Raw genomic sequence first — 17,445 nt, 5'->3', positions numbered from 1 at the left:
GGCATCGTTGGTGACTTCTTTCGCTTGCAGGAGGAAGTTGAAACGGGCGGCGTACCCTTCCCAGTCTCCTGATGCTGGTTTGAATGGCAAGAAGCTGCTGTCGGTTGCCATTCTGGGTTCCTTGGGTCCTGGAGCTGAAGCCTGGATGCACGGTGCGATGCAGCGGTGCAGCAGGTGGCGGTGCTGCGGTGCAGTGCGTGGTGGCGGTCAGCTCAGCAGGATCCCACCTTCGTCGCCAGTGAAATATACTCGGAGTCGAGAGTGAATTTCATGCTCTTTATTCAGCTCATATTCATCAAGGAGAAGAAGAGAAGACGAATGGCTCTTTCCCCAAAACCATCTGCTTATATACATTATTTACACAATGGGCCTTGCGTGATTGGCTACTTCAGGGCTACACCTGTGGGCCAATTATATTGTGGATTGACTTCTGCCTGCAGCCTGATTGGCTGCTCCTACAGGCCAATCAGGTAGCAGATTCACTTCTGCCAGCCGCCTGATTGGCTGCTCCAGCAGGCCAATCAGGTTGCGGATTCACTTCCACCTGGAGTTGGATTGGGTAGCTCCCGCTGATTCTGAATCCTATTGTTCTAGGATTCAGCTCAGTACATAACAATAAGTTACCTTGCATTTACATTAATTTAATTAACTAAAGGGCTGCTTATTATTCACAAAATGGTTTATGATCACCTGAACGCGGCCCGCCACGTAAACGCTTGAGAGAAACTTAACCCAGGGTTGAGAAACGTCACCTGCTCCATTTCTACCTACAGAGATGTCGTTATAAGCGGAGGGGGCAGGGGCAGCGCCTACACCGCCTTCCCCTCAAGAGTTATCACGACCACACGCCATCCTTTCCCCTCACATGGTCAAAGGCATTTTCGCCAGTTCTGGCAAACTGCGGTTGGAAGTGATATGGAGACGCGGCGGAGCTGTGGAGGGTAGGAATTCACGCGAGGTAGCTGCGCGTGAGGGAGCGCGAGAAGAAACTCGCTCGCGCTCAGCTACCGTGACGTCTGGAGAACGCTCGGCAGCAGAGGGCAGGCGCACGTTTCCAGGAGGTCGCCCCTACCCTCGCGAGGAGGGGCTTGAGGATGGGGCGGGAGAGAGAGAGGCGGGTGGGGGGAGAGAAACTGGTGCGCACATGCGCGCAGCGTGGGAAGTCGGTTTCGTTGCTGGGGATCTGGCACAGGAGGCGGGGCGGCGGCGGCGGCCGAAGTTGTGGTGCTCGGCTCTGCCTTCCTCCCTGGGCGGCTGCGCGCGGGGTGAATTGGGAGGGTTGTGTCTCGCTGCCTGTCTCCGGCCCGCGTCTGTTATTCTGAGGGGCCTCAAGTGAAGCGGTGCTGCCGGGCGCGCGCCTCCTCCTCCTCCCTCTCCCGATTAGGCTGAGCCTCGTCCGGTGCTGCTTTCAGTAGAAAGACGTCCTTTGCTTTCAGGTGAGACGCCCTTTTTCTGACTTAGCCCTGAAGCCGCTCAACAGGTCTCCGAGAGAGAGGGGGCGGGGGGAGGCGAGCTGGAAGTTGGCTGGCTGGGCGAGAGGGGGGACTCCTGCCCCCAAAGTTAGTCGCCCAGCCCTTCTCCCGTGTGTGCGTTTGGGCTCTTGTGGGAGCCGAGACCCCTTTTCTGAGGCGTCTGGTTGGGGGGGAGTGTGCCGGGAATAAGGTGGCGCTGCTCCTCTTGCATGTTGTCTTATTCAGCCTCTTCCTCCTTCCCCCCTCCCCTGTGCGTGTGTGTGAACTTTTGTCTCCGTGTCTGGCTGGTTACTTCTCGAGACCTTTCCCACCCCCGCCTTTCCTCCGTGCTTTCTCTCCCTGCCTGTTTATATCTCCTCTGTCTGTGTGTACGTGCCTGAGTAGAAACTGAACAGGCAGTCTTGTTTGTTGACATTTATTCTCTTCCCCCCTCCCACTTCTACGCTCTTTTGCGTTAATCCTCAGGTATTTGCAGTTTGTGTGTAACCTGCGTGTTGGGCTGCTTCCTCAAATGACTCCTTTTGCCATCCCTGTCTCCTGGGTTTCCTTTAGGTGCAGCTATTTCCATTGTTGGCTCACACACGTTCTATTTCAGTGTGTCCTGTGCTTAATCCGGCCCCCTTTTCGCAACCTGCTGGAAGTCCCATGTTTGGGGAGTTGGCCTTGTAAAGCCATTAGTCTCTGCCGGCATGGAGGGCGTTTGCAGGAAGGATTACCTTGTGTACCGGCAACACGCTATCTATTCCGAATTACGTGCTGGGTGGGTTAATGTTGCGATACCATTTGGAACCTCTGATCGGGAAAGTGGGGTTTTTGAAGTATTTTGTAGATAAAGCTGTCTTACCTCTGTGAATGTATCTCGGGACTGTAACAGTATTAAAACGCCAAGATCTGAGTCTACACCCCACCCATCCCAATTTCTTTCTTTTGGTCAATCTTGGAATAAAGTTGGAACTGTATATAGCAGTGCTCCCCAACCTTTTTATCGCTGTGGACCAGTCAACGTTTGATAATTTTACTGCGGCCCGCTGAGGGGGGGGGATGTTTATTGTTTATATTTTATTTAGATTGTTTTGATTTAATAATTTAATTGTATTTAATGATCCTTAGGCGGCCCGGTACCAATTGATCCACGGACCGCTACCAGTCCGTGGCCCGGGGGTTGAGGACCACTGGTATATAGGACATATGGCAGTGTATATTAGCATATTGCCCAGCAAGAGTAGAAAAGAGATGTTTTTGCTTTTGCTGAACAATAAGTGATAACTATATATTTTATATTTTTCAGCCAATATTTCAGAAAACTTTGTTGGATTTTAGAAAAGGGGTAAAGTAAATATCTGAAAAATGCCATCTCTGTGGTGCTGTATTGATTGTCCCAGTTGGGATGACAACAAATGTTGACAATTCAATTTTAAACTGCTAAGTTGAATTTAGTTGAACTTACTATAAAAGGAACACTGAAGGAGTTCCACAAATTTTAGAGCCAGTGAGCTTCAGATTTCTTACTTCCTGTTCTACAGAGGAAGTTGTATTCTCAAATGTAAATGCAGGTGAGAATTATATGAAATCACTTTTTTTAATTAAAAATAAAAAACCACTTAAAGGCTATAGTATATTCTTAAATAATATGCAGTATCTGGTTATCGAATGAAAAATAATCTTGTTCAAATACTGTAGTTTGAACTGAAGAAAACAACAGTAGTGTTGCCCCTAGAAACATTTTCTGCATTAAACACTGTTAAAAAAGGCTTGCTAGTCAACATGTTTGTTTGTTTTTTAAAAAATTGCAAACAGTTTTCTGAATTTATTTCCTGCCCTTCATCATAAATGATCTGAGTGGGTAACAATGTAAACAACAATAAAGCATAAAAATCCAGTTAAACATAAATAATAATCACTTGCACTTAAACAAGAACACTGATCACTATATCACCGTGCAGGCTGTAGATGTACATACTCAGAAGGCTTGTAGAAGAGAAAGGTCTTCAACAGGCACTAATCACTTGAGTTCTTATTTGAAGCAGGTGACCTGAAAACATATGATTCTATCATTGCTAACATATTGCTCGGCTAACGTCACTTAAAGTTACGGGGCAGAGTTCAACCACAAGCCAACCAAAGAGGAAGAGCAGTAGCTCAATGTTAGGGCTTGTGTGTTCCAGGTAAAGGTCCTAGATTTAGCCCGTGGTGCCTCCAAATAGGGCTGAAACTCTGATGAGTTGCATAGCACGATATAAGGCTATTTCCTATATTCCTCTGATCAAAGTTAAGCACTTCTAAGTTGCATTGTTTGCAGTGGGACAGACATCAGCACATAGGCTTAAATCTAATTGATTTCAGCGACTTAGAATGCTTAATAGGTCATATACATGGTTTGTGTTGCATTAGAGTGGTGGTTTTATTGGTGTGTTATTTATATTGTGTGTTATTTATATTGTATAAGTAGTGAGTGGAAAGGCAGCTGTTAAATATTAAAGATAAATAAATGCAAAACAGTAGTTTTACTCGTGTATTTCTGAATTGCTGTTAGACTTGTGTAGGCATGGTTAGTTTGTTTTTAATGGTAAATAAAGATTGTCCATGCTCAAAATCTAAGACCTATTGTAGGAATCAATCTTGGAAGAAACTGTTAATTCTGGGGGGAAGTAAGTGGTTTTCCTTTTAATCTGTTTCCATAGTGGTGGTATAGCTTTTTTGAGGCTAGAAGAATTATTCTAAATTTGGTTTCTTGGTTAGCAACAGTAGAGATAAGTGAGACCTTTAGAGTTAATGAGCTAAGACATGATCAGCTAGGCTTTTTTCTCCTGCTGGGTGGTCGATAAGTCATTCTTGAGCTAGTAGTATTAAGGATCTGCTTTGGCCATTGAATCAACCTATTCTATCCTGTCGTTTAAAGCTTAAAAGGGCACTAGCTAGCAACAAGTCAATCTGGTTCAAATTTCTAGTATGTTCCATCCTGTGGGCCCACTGTGCTACAATATTTATAAAAGATTAAAATTAAAACATACCTATCTTCTGGCTTAGCCCTAGCCAGCCAAAGTGGGTCCAAACAGAAACTTGGCATCATTTTTTGTGTATATTTTCAATTAACCTTTGATAGTGTCACAATTTAATTTTTATTTTCTTATTCCATTTATATTCATTTCAGTGGTTGTAGATATAGATTTTTCACTAATGTGGCATATTTGTAGTGCCTGTCTCTCAGAATCTGCTTTCTTTATGCAAATATTTGGGGAAGGTGTACTTCATTGTGTGACTATCTAAACAGGAGGTGGGCATTGGCTAAAGGGATTTTTAAGGTGTGTAATTAATCTATTATCTTTGTCTCAAAAATTCATACTATAGAAGTTTTAAGCTTCCCTGTGTCAGAATTAAGCCTTTAAAGGCAACAAGCAGAAAGGCAGAATTGTGCTCAATATTTTTTTCATCAACGTTCACAACAAATTTAGTCTACAGGTCAGCCCTGAATGTAAGAGAGTTTAAAAAAAATGATTGAAATGAAAAACAAGTCTTGGATAATCAAAGAAGCACAGATCATGTAGGAAATAAACTTCATCATGAATTTAAGAGTTGGAGCCTTGCAAATGTAATGATATGCTTAGAATCCAATTCATGTAGATGTGCTATAACAGTTTTAAATAACTTAATGTGAACTTAATACCACTTGCTTATTATTAGAAATACAAAATCTGCTTCTGATTATTCTTACTGTGAATCATTGCCTGAATAAGCTTAAATTTCTGGATTAGAGCAATTTTATAGTAACTATTAAGTATCTTACCTGGGTGAAACTTCAGAGAGGTAAGCAGATGCTTTTGAAATATGTGGCTTTCCTTTTGATTGCTGAACTTTTTAAACACTAAGAACACACTCCAGCTGAAGCTAAGTACTTTGTCCCATTAATTTCAACAGGAGAATTAAATGTGTGCTTAAATCTCTCCCACTGAAATCAGTGAGACTTAAAAGTACTTAACTTTGCTTGGATTGCACACAAGTGAGTTTAAGCTGAGCCACTTATTCCATGTTTTAACACCATATTACTTTTTTGTACGGTATGTATCCATTTCACAGGCAACAGTGTTAATACTGATAGCAATAGCATAGCTGCCAAGTTTTCCCTTTTCTCGCGAGGAAACCTATTCAGCATAAGGGAAAATCCCTTTTAAAAAGGGATAACTTGGCAGCTATGCAATAGCAGTTATAGTCTAAAATGAATCTACATGACATGGTGAGATAAGTGATGGATTAATTCCTCAATTTGATTTGGAATTGAAAACTGGCAATATCACTATAATAAATATAAGCACTTGAAAGCAAAAAAAGGCTTCTAATTCGTCAGGAAAACCATCTGATTATAGAATGAGAATTAAGGAGCTAGAACAGAGCATTGGTTCAGTCTGAAGCATGCTGTGGTGCCAAGGAAAATATTCCAAACTTGAAGAGGAACAATCACTTACTTTGCTCATTAGAGCCATTGTGATGGTTCATTTAGTACACAAGATGCAATTAGATCTAACAATTTTATCCAGTGTTCATACCCACACATTTATTTGTCAATTGAAGTCATTCTCATCCAGTAAAACACATGTGATGAGATACAACTTTATTGCTGTAGTGGACAGCAATTCCATGTGTCTTGGTCAATGAGTTCTGTGCCCTTAGAAACTTGGCCATCTTCTCGCAATGTCCTGTCAACTGTTCCTTAGGCATGTATATCTCTGTGTACTGCAGTAGTTCTGGCTCAACCACCTGGTTGAAATAAGAGAGTGATTCTGAACCTGGTGCATACTCAGTGTGTTGGATGTCCCTGACTGATAGCTGCTGCATTTGGAGCATCAGTTACTACCTGTGTCTGCTTGATCACCTCCCCTTTTTAGGTTTGCTGTATTGCTAGTGAATGCATTATCAAAATTCAAAGAAAGGGGCAACTTGCAGATCTTGTTGCTGTCTTGCCACCAAAACAGCAATGACAATGCATTCAGCACCAAAACAGCAATGACAATGCATTCAGTAGCAAGACAGCAAGCACACTGAGAGCAGATATATGGTGACCTCTCACCAAAAGATTAATAGTTTATGGTTCCAAATCTGTCATCTGGCAACTTAACACTGACCAGGGAATATTTGCACCACAAAATTCAAAGAAAGGGGCAACTTACAGATCTTGCTGCTGTCTTTCTTACCACCAACTCTAAGCACCCATTCACAGTTATCAGTTGAAATAAATTAGTAAAGGTAAAAGGTAAAGGACCCCTGGATAGTTAAGTCCAGTCAAAGGCGACTATGGGGTGCAGCACTCATCTCAGGCCGATGGAGCTAGCATTTCTCCACAGACAGCTTTCCGGGTCATGTAGCCAACATGACTAAACCACTTCTGGCACACGGAGGACTCTGACAAAGAATGAAAATTAAAAACAATAATTTTAATAATATTTATACCCTGCCCATCTGGGCTGGATATTCTCAGCCACTCTGGACAGTTTACAGCATATATAAAAAGAGTAAAAATGAAGCATTAAAAACTTCCTGAAATGTTAGCTTTCAGGTCCAATTTGAGGTACTTACCTTTGAAGCCCTGTGTGGACTGGAATCAATAGAGATTACCACTCCATTTATGAATCCCCATATTAATTGACATCCTCTGATAAGACCTTGTTCATTTAACACCATTATGTTAGATGAAGTTTTCAACAACTAGGAACAGAACCTTTCTTACTAGTTCCTCCCTTATTGGAGAAGTTGTAAGATCCTCCCCCCCTTACTTTGTTATATAATGGAGGGCTGGTCTTAAGTAATAATGTTTGCTACTAACAACTGAATTTCTTGATCATTTATAAAACACATTGTAGGAGCCACATTGAACCTTAAATCTGGAATACAGATATTTAAAATAAATCTTTCTGGTCAAGCTCTGTACTGTACTTAACTGACTGGTATCAGGCTGGTTAAACATTTTGTAGGGAAGTACTGTAAACTTATGTGAAGGGGACATGGGTGGCGCTGTGGGTTAAACCACAGAGCCTAGGGCTTGCTGATCAGAAGGTTGGCTGTTCGAATCCCCACGATGGGGTGAGCTCCCGTTGCTCAGTCCCAGCTCCTGCCAACCTAGCAGTTCAAAAGCACCTCAAAGTGCAAGTAGATAAATAGGTACCGCTCCGGCGGGAAGGTAAACGGCATTTCCGTGTGCTGCTCTGGTTCGCCAGAAGTGGCTTTGTCATGCTGGCCACATGACCTGGAAGCTATACGCTGGCTCCCTCGGCCAATAAAGCGAGATGAGCACCGCAACCCCAGAGTCGGTCACGACTGGACCGAATGGTCAGGGGTCCCTTTACATTTTTTAAAACTTATGTGAACATTATTTGCTAGTTTAGGTTACTGCCTATCAGTGTAATTAGTAGTTGATGTATGTGACTACTTAACTGGACTCTGGTATATTGACTTCTTAAAGCTTATCTTGTGAATTTCTTACCATCCTGTGGTTCTTCAATTACCTGAGCACTCACAAGGCAGGCAGACCTTGTTGCCTCACACCCTCTACCCTGTGGCAGGAGGTGTCCCATCAGTTTTCATCAGATATTCATGACAAGCCCAACTTTTGGGGACCTGAGGTGCAGTGAAGAATTTGCAGGCAGCCTACAAATAATTCAAATTTGGAAGGGGTATGAGCATGACTCTGACACAGATTCTGAATCCAATCAACATTTTGAAATATTTTTTATAAAGCCCTGCATTGCACCGTCAATCAATTTGCAGTTTGGATCCATCTGCATTTCTGAACATGCAGGTAACAGCAGTTAACAGGAATGCCTTTTATCAATTTTAACTGGAATTCCAGCTGTTTGCATTTCTAAAGTTAGATCTGGACATGGTCATTCATTGCCTGGCCAGCTCCAGGTTGGCTTGGATATACTGCACTATTTGAGACTGCCTTTGAGGACAGACTTGAAACTACATTTGATCCAGAATGCTGTGCCAGGCTTGTTGTCTGGGGCTAGCAGGACTAATGCAATGCCAGTTATGTACCAACTTCTCTGGACATCATTCTTGCCAACCTCAATTCAAAATGCCCACTTTGGTCTTCAGAAACATAAGCTGCCTGTGTTGGGCTGAGGTTCAAAGGAATTGTCTCCTCCAACCTGAACCTGCTGAAGAACTTGGCTCAGCTTTCAAAGTCCTTGTGGTTTTCCACTGATGGTTTGTTTATTTGGGGATGAAGAGACAGGACTTTTTATTGCAATGTCCAAATTATGAAAACGTCTTCCTAGGCAGGTTTCTGGCTCCTTCACTACCTGCTTTTAAAGTGCACATTTAAGCCAGTTTTATTTCAGTGGGCATATTTTAGTTAGGTCCTTTTAAGATTTACGTTTCTGTTTTGCTATTTGCTATCCGCTTTATTGGATTTCAGTTTAATTTGATTTTAAATTGTATTAGCTGCTTTGAATTTGTATTGCACAGAATAGGGTATCATTTTTAACAAATGTATTTCATATTCATGGGCAAAGAAAGCATTCTATAATGGAACTTGGGGCAGAATTCATGCTTTCAGGAACTACTTTGATTGTAGACATGTGGAGCAGTATCCAAATAATCTAATGGGTCCTCCCAGTGCAAGGATTACCACATGTGCAACAGAACCCCCCCTTTTTTTTCCTACTGCATCTTCCTCAAATCTGTTCCAGAGTGGTGGGGAAACCCCTAGAACACCTGGGGAGGGGGAAGTCTTGCTGCACGAGTGGAAATCCTTGTGCTACTTAGCACTACTTTGAATACAACTCAAGTTGGCTACAAAGCACTTATAGATTTACCATTAGGTCTTGCTTTATCAGATGTATTCTGTGGGAGACTCGTGTCTGCTTGCTACATTGGATCTGAAGGATAATATTTTAACTTGCAGTCTTTCTGTTATATGTATTGGGTGCAGCCATTCAATCTCTGTGTTGCCCTGGGGATTTTCTCAAAATGCAAGGTACATCTTTAGTGGCAGATCATGCATTTTTTTCCAGCCTGCATGATTGGTTCTTCATATGAGTTAAAGAGGGGGCTTGCAATTGTCTTTCAGACAGTACACTGCTTTGAAGCTGGGTCTTTCCACATACTGTATTGGAAAAAGTGTCACACTGAACAAGAAAGATCCTGTACCTCAGCCTTCCATCATTCCTCATCATTAGCCATGCTGACTGGACTGATGGGAGTTAGATCCCTCCAGGTTGGGGAAAACAGCAATGCATTGTTGCTTTCCAATTCAATCAAATCATTCATGCCACAAGTAAAGACTGTCATGCAGGATACCCTCTAAACCTGTGCAGCAATTAACTACAGCTAGTTTGTGCTATTGGGTGTCATGGCTTCTATCTCACATCCAGTGCCACATGAGGCTCCCTGTGTGGCTTCTCAAGTTATAGCTTATAAAGGCACCCAAACCAAGCTCCTTGGGAACATTGTGACTGGTTTTGTTGTTCACATGATAGCAACTTGGATGACCATCCATCTACCTGTCAGGGATGCTTTAGTCCTACATTCCTGGACTAGAGGTTGGACTAGATGACCCTTGGGGTCCCTTCCAACTCTACGATTTTAAGTTAGACTTGGTGCAGTGGACATACTTTTCCAGATAATATATCATAGGTCTTGTGATGTCTTACTGGACTGAGAAGCCTAATGTAAGAACACTGCATGTAGGGTCTCTAGGATCTTATTCATTAGGGTAAATTCTAAGACATAAGGATTCAACAGCAGACATTCACTTATTTTATGCTATCTAAATTTAAAGAAAAAGTTATGAAGAACTATATTAACAGGCTAAAACTGGTACAGCCCAAGAGGTGTGCATTATATGTTCCACTAATCTACTTCAACAAAATTTTAACCTTCACTTAGGTTAATGTGAATTCTGAGCTTGATTTTGGGTTGTGTGTGTGTGTGTGTGTGTGTGTGTGTGTGTGTGTGATTGAAAGAGAGAAAGGGGGACTGGTGAGGGAGAGAGATGTTTAAAGGAATACTGTCAAAGAGACAAATATGTTTCCTGGGGATACTTCATAAAATTTAATTAATTAAACTTTGGTGCTGATTAGTTTGACTGGTATTATATCTATTTATTATACTACTGATATCATTAAACAATGAATTTTAGGGAAAGATAACAGACAAATGTAGGTGTAATTTTCATTACAGAAAAGTTTCCAATGCTGAAAATATGTCATTTGAGTATGTTGCAAGTTGCCATTAAACCAAGAAAACCTCACCCTTTTCAAGTTCCTGAGTAGGGCAAGGACTCACTCTGATGTTGTGCTGGGCCCATGGTAATGAGTTTCCTTCCTCCTGCTCAACTCAGAGCTAGTGAGCAGTTTGTCTTTGCCATGCTGGCCTCAGAAGGACTTGTTCCCTCTTGGGGCAGATCTTCTCTTTGATGTTACATTGAACTTCAGAGTTGTCTAGAGTACTCCTTCCAGCTCATTGTGGGAACAAGGCCCGCCTTTCCTTCCCAGCTCTGAACTGGGTAACGCAAGTGGGGTCTCATCCTTTCAGCCATGCTGGACTGCAGAGTTCAAGCATAAATTCAAAGACACCTATCCCTTCTCCTCTTGGGAATGTCAAGTCTTTGGTGAGTTCAGGTTTTGGCTGACCTTGCTGAAATCCTTAACTGATGGGTCCATATACCTTTTTGTAGTTAAGGTAATACATATATGATTCTAGAAAGCTCACAAAGAGAAACGCAGAACTGCTTATTTTTCTGAAGTCAGGTAGACTTCACTGAATCTCCTCCTGCTTAAAAAATGCCTCTAATTGCCTTGACTGGCTGTCCTAAGACCTAAAACTCCCACTGAACTAAACAGTAGACTTAAAAAGTAAGTAAAGGCTGTGTTTTTCATTTCTCAGTTTAACCTTCTCTTCAGCTGATAATGCAGCATTCCTAAAACCACACTTAGAAGTCTTATCTTAATTCCAGCCAAATGGTAAACATAATCATAAATGACATAGCTATGTATCATTCTGGTAGGTAAGTCAAAACTGGATTTCCATGTGCAGTTGATCAAACGATGGCACTGGAAACTCCAATGTTATAAAGAGAATTCTGCTTCATCTAGTGCACTGAAGAATGTGGCATGTCATGAGAGAAATAGTTCTCTCTGAGGTTTGCAAAATCTGATGTCATTGCGCCCTCAAAGTTCTAGTAAGTGTAAAATGAATGGAATGAAACTAAAGTGATGACTAACAAAAACCACTCCTGCCTGAAACGGGAGTAGCCGAATTCTACTGTTCCAAGCTGACATCAACTGATTGAAGGTCTCTTCCTTGTAAAACTCTAAAATATTCAGGAATGTCCCAGGTTATAAATTGCCTTTTGATCCTCTTAACAATTGTATTAGTCTCTTGAGTTGAAAAGTGGTTCATAATTCCTATTTCATTTATCCTAAAAAGTCCTGTGAATTATTTTTTATACTTTATTATTTTTTCATTTTATATCATTTAAATATAACCTTATTTTTTCACATTATTATTTGCTCATATGAGCTAATTGGTTTCCCTCCCTCCTGTCTCGTGGTTACCATAATTCCTTTCTGTGTCATAGCATTTGTACTTTTTCCTGTTTACATTTCATCCATTTTTATTGCCCCATTTTAAAATATTTGTGTAAGGTAAAGGGACCCCTGACCATTAGGTCCAGTCGTGACCGACTCTGGGGTTGCGCGGGGATTCGAACCGCCGACCTTCTGATCAGCAAGCCCTAGGGTTTTGTGTAAAAAGGTATAAATCAAAAATTTTACAAGTCTTCTTAAGTCAGTCCTGCTAGCGTTGTTAATTGTTTGCAGTTGTCCTTCAAATACTGTATAAATTTACCCCAGTCTTTTTGGAAAGCTTGATAACATTGGTTTCAGATTTTCCCAGTCAGCTTCACCAGCTCTGCGTATTCCATCATCTTCATCTGCCACTCTTCAATCGTTGGTAATTCCTGTTGCTTCCATTTTGGGGTTAACAAAGTCCTCGCTGCCATTGTTGCATATCTAAACAGTTTTTGGTCTGTCTTTGGAATTTCTTCAGCTACTATACCCAATAAGAATGCTTCTGGTTTTTTGACAAATGTACTTTGGTACATTTTCTTTAACTCATTATATATCATTTCCCAGAAGCCTTTACTACATGTCCACCACATATGATAGAAATTCCCTTCCTTTTCTTTACATTTCCAACATTTCTCGTCTTTTGTCTCACATTTTAGCAAGTTTAGTTGGTGTTAAATACTACCTATACATCATTTTCATAATATTTTCTTTTAATGCGCTACAGGCAATAAATTTTACTCCTTCATTCCATAACCTTTCCCATGCCTCTAACGAATAGTCCTGTGAATTAAGCCATCACATCCATTTCACAGATTAAAAACTGAGGAGGCTGTGGTCTCAAGGTCCATCAGGTGCTTCAATGGCTCAGATTTAATGCACTTCTGGGCTATGATAGCCAGGAGGTATTTGAGAATAATATAAGAAAATCTTACATATGATTGTAGTTTCAAAGTATAATTTAACCTTCAACAGGGTGGGGAACCTTTATAAAATAAAATGTCTTAAACTTGGCCCAACAGCATATAGTTGCCCCAATGCCCATGCAATTCTTTCAACAAAATTGTTACTATCTGGCTGCTGCATTTTTCACTAACTGCAACTTCTAGTCAAGAGTTGGCACATGTAAGAGTGCATTGCAATAATCTAGTCTTGAGGTTGCACTGCATATATCACTGTAACCCAGGGGTCAGCAACCTTTTTCAGCCATGGGCCGGTCCACCATCCCTCATATCATGTGGTGGGCCAGACTATATATTGGGGGGGGGGGGCAATGAACAAATTCCCAGGCCCCACAAATAACACAGAAATGCATTTTAAATAAAAGCACACATTCTACTCATGTTAAAATACCAGGCAGGCCCCATAAATAACCCAGAGATGCATTTTAAATAAAAGGACACATTCTACTCATGTAAAAACACGCCAATTCCTGGCCGCATTGAGAAGGCGATTGGGCCGCATCCGGCCCACGGGCCTTAGGTTGTCTACCCTGCTGTAGCCATTTGTAGCATATCAGCCAAAGCTAGTAGAAAGCACTCCTAGCCACTGAAGACACTTAGGCCTCCAGCATTAGCAATCGATTTAGAAGTACTCTTAGCCTAACAGCCACTGGCGGAGCTTAATGCTCCAGCACCAGGGCGGGGCTGGCGCCCGTTCTGGGGGCGGGGCGGGGAACCGCCATGGCACCCTCGGGATTGCACTGCCCGGGGCGGAGCGCCCCTATCGTCCGTCCCTTCCTACACCCCTGCTAACAGCCTGCTTCTTCAGATGTAGTTCAACTCCATCCTCAACTCCATCCTGAACATGCAGTTGATCAGACCTAGGAACTATTCACACATAGGACTTCGAACTTACCAGGAGTGAGTTTTTTTATTCACCCCTCCAGCCCACCTCTTAAGTCCAGGCACTGACCAAGCACTTGTGCAGTAATACCTGATTCAGATGTTACAGAGAAATAGAGCTGTGTGTCATCATACTGATGACTCTGTGTCTGTGACCCAAATCACCTAATGACTGCACTCAGCTGCTTCATATAGAAATTAAATAGCATTTGGCGAAGGGGCACTGCAGCATCCTACAACACATTTGCAAAGGAGCTGAATGCTTACTGTCTGGAAATGATCACAGAAGTAGTGGAACCTCCTACTGTGCTGTAGTGGTTAAGAGCGGTAGACTCCTAATCTGGGGAACTGGGTTCGCGTCTCCGCTCCTCCACATGCAGACCTTGGGCTAGTCACGCTTCTCTGAAGTCTCTCAGCCCCACCCACCTCACAGGATGTCTGTTGTGGGGGAGGAAGGGAAAGGAGAATGTTAGCCACTTTGAGACTCCTTTGGGTAGTGATAAAGCGGGATATCAAATACAAACTCCTCCTCCTCCTTCTTCTTCCTACACTGTGTCCCCAACTTGCAGAGGCAATCCAGGATTCCATGGTTCATGCTATTGAAAGCTGCAGAGAGGTCAAGCAAGAGTAACAGAGTAGCACTCGCTCATCCGCCTAAGACAGTGGTTCTTAATGGATGTGGTGCACCACACAGGTGTGGCAGGAGAGGATAGCAAGTGTGGTAGGAATATTAAAGGACAATCAAAGAAACATTTAAACATTTCAGTGCAGTATAGTTAGTATATATTTTTTTTTAAAAAAAAAACCTACAATCAGAAACAGTGTCCATGCCTCTCTTCAAGAGCATGTGCTATTATTCTACAGTTCTCCACGACGTACCGTATTCTGAACAGGGATTTTCAACTCTGACAATTATGAAAGATCAGAAAAGAGAAAGGCTTCTTTGTGTTGATGAGGAGATAAGAGTGTTTATCTCACATTAGACCTAATATAAATGAGATTACCCAGCAAAAGCAGGCTCCCACCTCTCGCTGAGTTTGTATACATAATTAAGGTACATATGTGAGAGGCTTGTTTATAATTGTATTTTGAGAATGATTCATGTTCTTATGTAGCTGCATTCTTTTATACTTTCTGGATGTCCCATGGTCATATTATAAAGTACAGTGGTGCCTCGCTTAACGAATGCCCTGCTTAACGAAATTTCCGCTTAACGAAAGGATTTTTCGAGTGGAGCTTGCCTCACTAGACGAATGCGTTTTACGAAAAATTCATCTAGCGAATTGCGGTTTCCCATAGAAATGCATTGCAATTCAATTAATGCGTTCCTATGGGCAAAAAAATTCAATGCATTCCTATGGGATTCACTAGACGAATTTTTCGCTATAAGAAAAGACCCGTGGGACGAATTAATTTCGTCTAGCGAGGCACCACTGTAGTTGAGTTCTGTGTGTGTGGTGTAGTGGTTAAGAGCGGTAGACTCGTAATCTCCGTTCCTCCACATGCAGCTGCTGGGTGACATTGGGCTAGTCACACTTCCCTGAAGTCTCTCAGCCCCACTCACCTCACAGCGTGTGTGTTGTGGGGGGAGGAAGGGAAAGGAGAATGTTAGCCGCTTTGAGACTCCAAAGTAGTCAAAGTCGTTGTCGTCGTTGTCGTCCTCTTCTTCTTCTTCTATGTATTTTAGCACTGCTAGGAGTTGTTTCTTTTTGTTTTCCAATGTATTTCTTATCAATAAAAAATTATGTGTGGCACAAGCAGATTTTTATTCAGAAGAGGGGTTCCAGATTAGCAAATTGCCAGGAGCTCAGAAGCAGTTAACAATGATGTTGAACTGTTTTGGAAGAAGGTTTGAATCTGAAGTGTCCCTTTCATTTGTTCATAGAGAAGTTGTCAGTTCTCCCCATCCCTGGTGTCCCATACTGTAACCACACTTGATAGCCCTTTGATCATCAAGTGGATTTTTGGAGGACATGAAAGGCTGTACCAAGAAATGGGGTATGAAAAGCCACTGTGTTCATGAATCACTGTGCATTGTTCTTTGGAACAGTGTTTAAATTTTGCCATGCGCATTTTGTACCTGGCTATCGGCACTTGCAACCGAGCGAAGATGCCCAAGTTCCAGGATGGTGCCTGACGTCTCCAGCATCTGGGAGTGCATGTCTGGGGATGCTTGGATCTTGACTGTTTTCACACATTAGCAACACATCCTGTAGAATTCTATTCATTACATTTTATCTGCACAATCAGAATGAATTTCAGGAACCAAAAAGTCATATTGAAAAATACCACTTTTGAACTGACTGGTCCAAATATGGCAACTAGGCATTCCATTTTGGCAACACTAACTCTGGTTTGGCGCCTAGCTTATATATCTGAGTTTCTAACACTGCTTTGGAGCCAATCAAAATGGGTTTCACAATATTTATAAGAGGTGGCATTGAAATTGTCATTTTACCTGTGCTAAGAAACTGATGTCTGATCCTCCAGGTTGAATTATTGATTGGTTGGAGAAACTACTAGAACTACTTTGTAGTTCCCCCCCCCCCCCGCCTTTGTGAATAAGCTTCGCAGGAAATAAATAGTGGAGATATCTGTTCATGGTGGTTGGAAGACCAATAAAGCAGCTGAACTGTTAAGCAGTCCACTCTTCAAGGTCTTCTAAAGTGCACACAGCATTAGTATAAGTAAAGCTGATAGTTTACACTTTTGAATCTACAATTATTATTATTATTATTATTATTATTATTATTGCCTATCACATAAAGTGAATTTTCACCTGAGTCAGTATTAAGTGGTCTCAGATAACTGACATAAATAGAGCAGATAGTTTACGTGCTGTTCTTTAGAGGTTTTGACATCATTACTTCTACTTACTAGGAAGCTTTAGCCATCTGCCGACAGAGCCTGATACAGCTAGTAGGAAGATGTAGTACAGCTTTGCATATGAGTAATCATCTAATTTTCTGTTTAACAGGCTTAGGATGCTAATCACTGTTACCTGAATTCAGTAGAAAAGAATCTGAGAAGACAGAGGAATGGCTGGTTGTGATTTCATGATTTAAGTTTTTTCTTTGCACAAGTTGCAGGCTAGCTGGCAGAGCTGTTGCTATGGAAACAAACAGTCAGCTCCTGAGAGTGCCAATGGAATGCTAATCTGGTATAAATGAGGAGTTCCAGCTGCTGCCCAAAGGTGGGAGACATGAGAGAGGAAATGAAGGGAATTAAACTATGTTATTTCAGTACAGTATATATCTACCCAATGTTGGCATCTTTTTCAGGATCTATCTATTCAATGTTGGCATCTTTTTATATGAGCTGCAAAGACTGCAGTAGCTAGAAATAAAATGCTTCCATTATAGATACAAAAATTAAAGTCTTCCATCAGTGTGGTCATTTCCCACCATCTACATATTTTAGATGTTTACTAGAAATTATGAAGTAACTTTGAACTCAGTGTTGTTCTTGGCTAGTGCAGTAATCAGGCTATGGACATTGGTGCACTGGTGTGATTAATCAACATTCTTCAGTCACATATTTAAGTCCTGCTAAATAGGTGAGGCTGAC

The 17,445-nt window shown here is 41.8% G+C and overlaps 1 protein-coding gene across 2 annotated transcripts in view; it reads left to right on the top strand.

Annotated features, from left to right (window-relative positions):
- Positions 1-1,199: 1,199 nt before the first annotated feature.
- Positions 1,200-17,445, top strand: part of PALS1 (protein associated with LIN7 1, MAGUK p55 family member) — a 54,189-nt gene continuing 37,943 nt past the window's right edge. For both annotated transcript variants that reach the window (XM_035113883.2, XM_035113874.2), the window contains exon 1: positions 1,200-1,436. The gene's annotated coding sequence lies outside the window, so the exon portion shown is untranslated. The remainder of the gene's footprint in view (positions 1,437-17,445) is intronic.

The sequence above is a fragment of the Zootoca vivipara genome, chromosome 1 (assembly GCF_963506605.1).
Source record: "Zootoca vivipara chromosome 1, rZooViv1.1, whole genome shotgun sequence".
NCBI lineage: Eukaryota > Metazoa > Chordata > Lepidosauria > Squamata > Lacertidae > Zootoca > Zootoca vivipara.
Note: the sequence above shows the minus strand (reverse complement) of the source record. Positions and strands in the feature narration are given on the sequence as shown.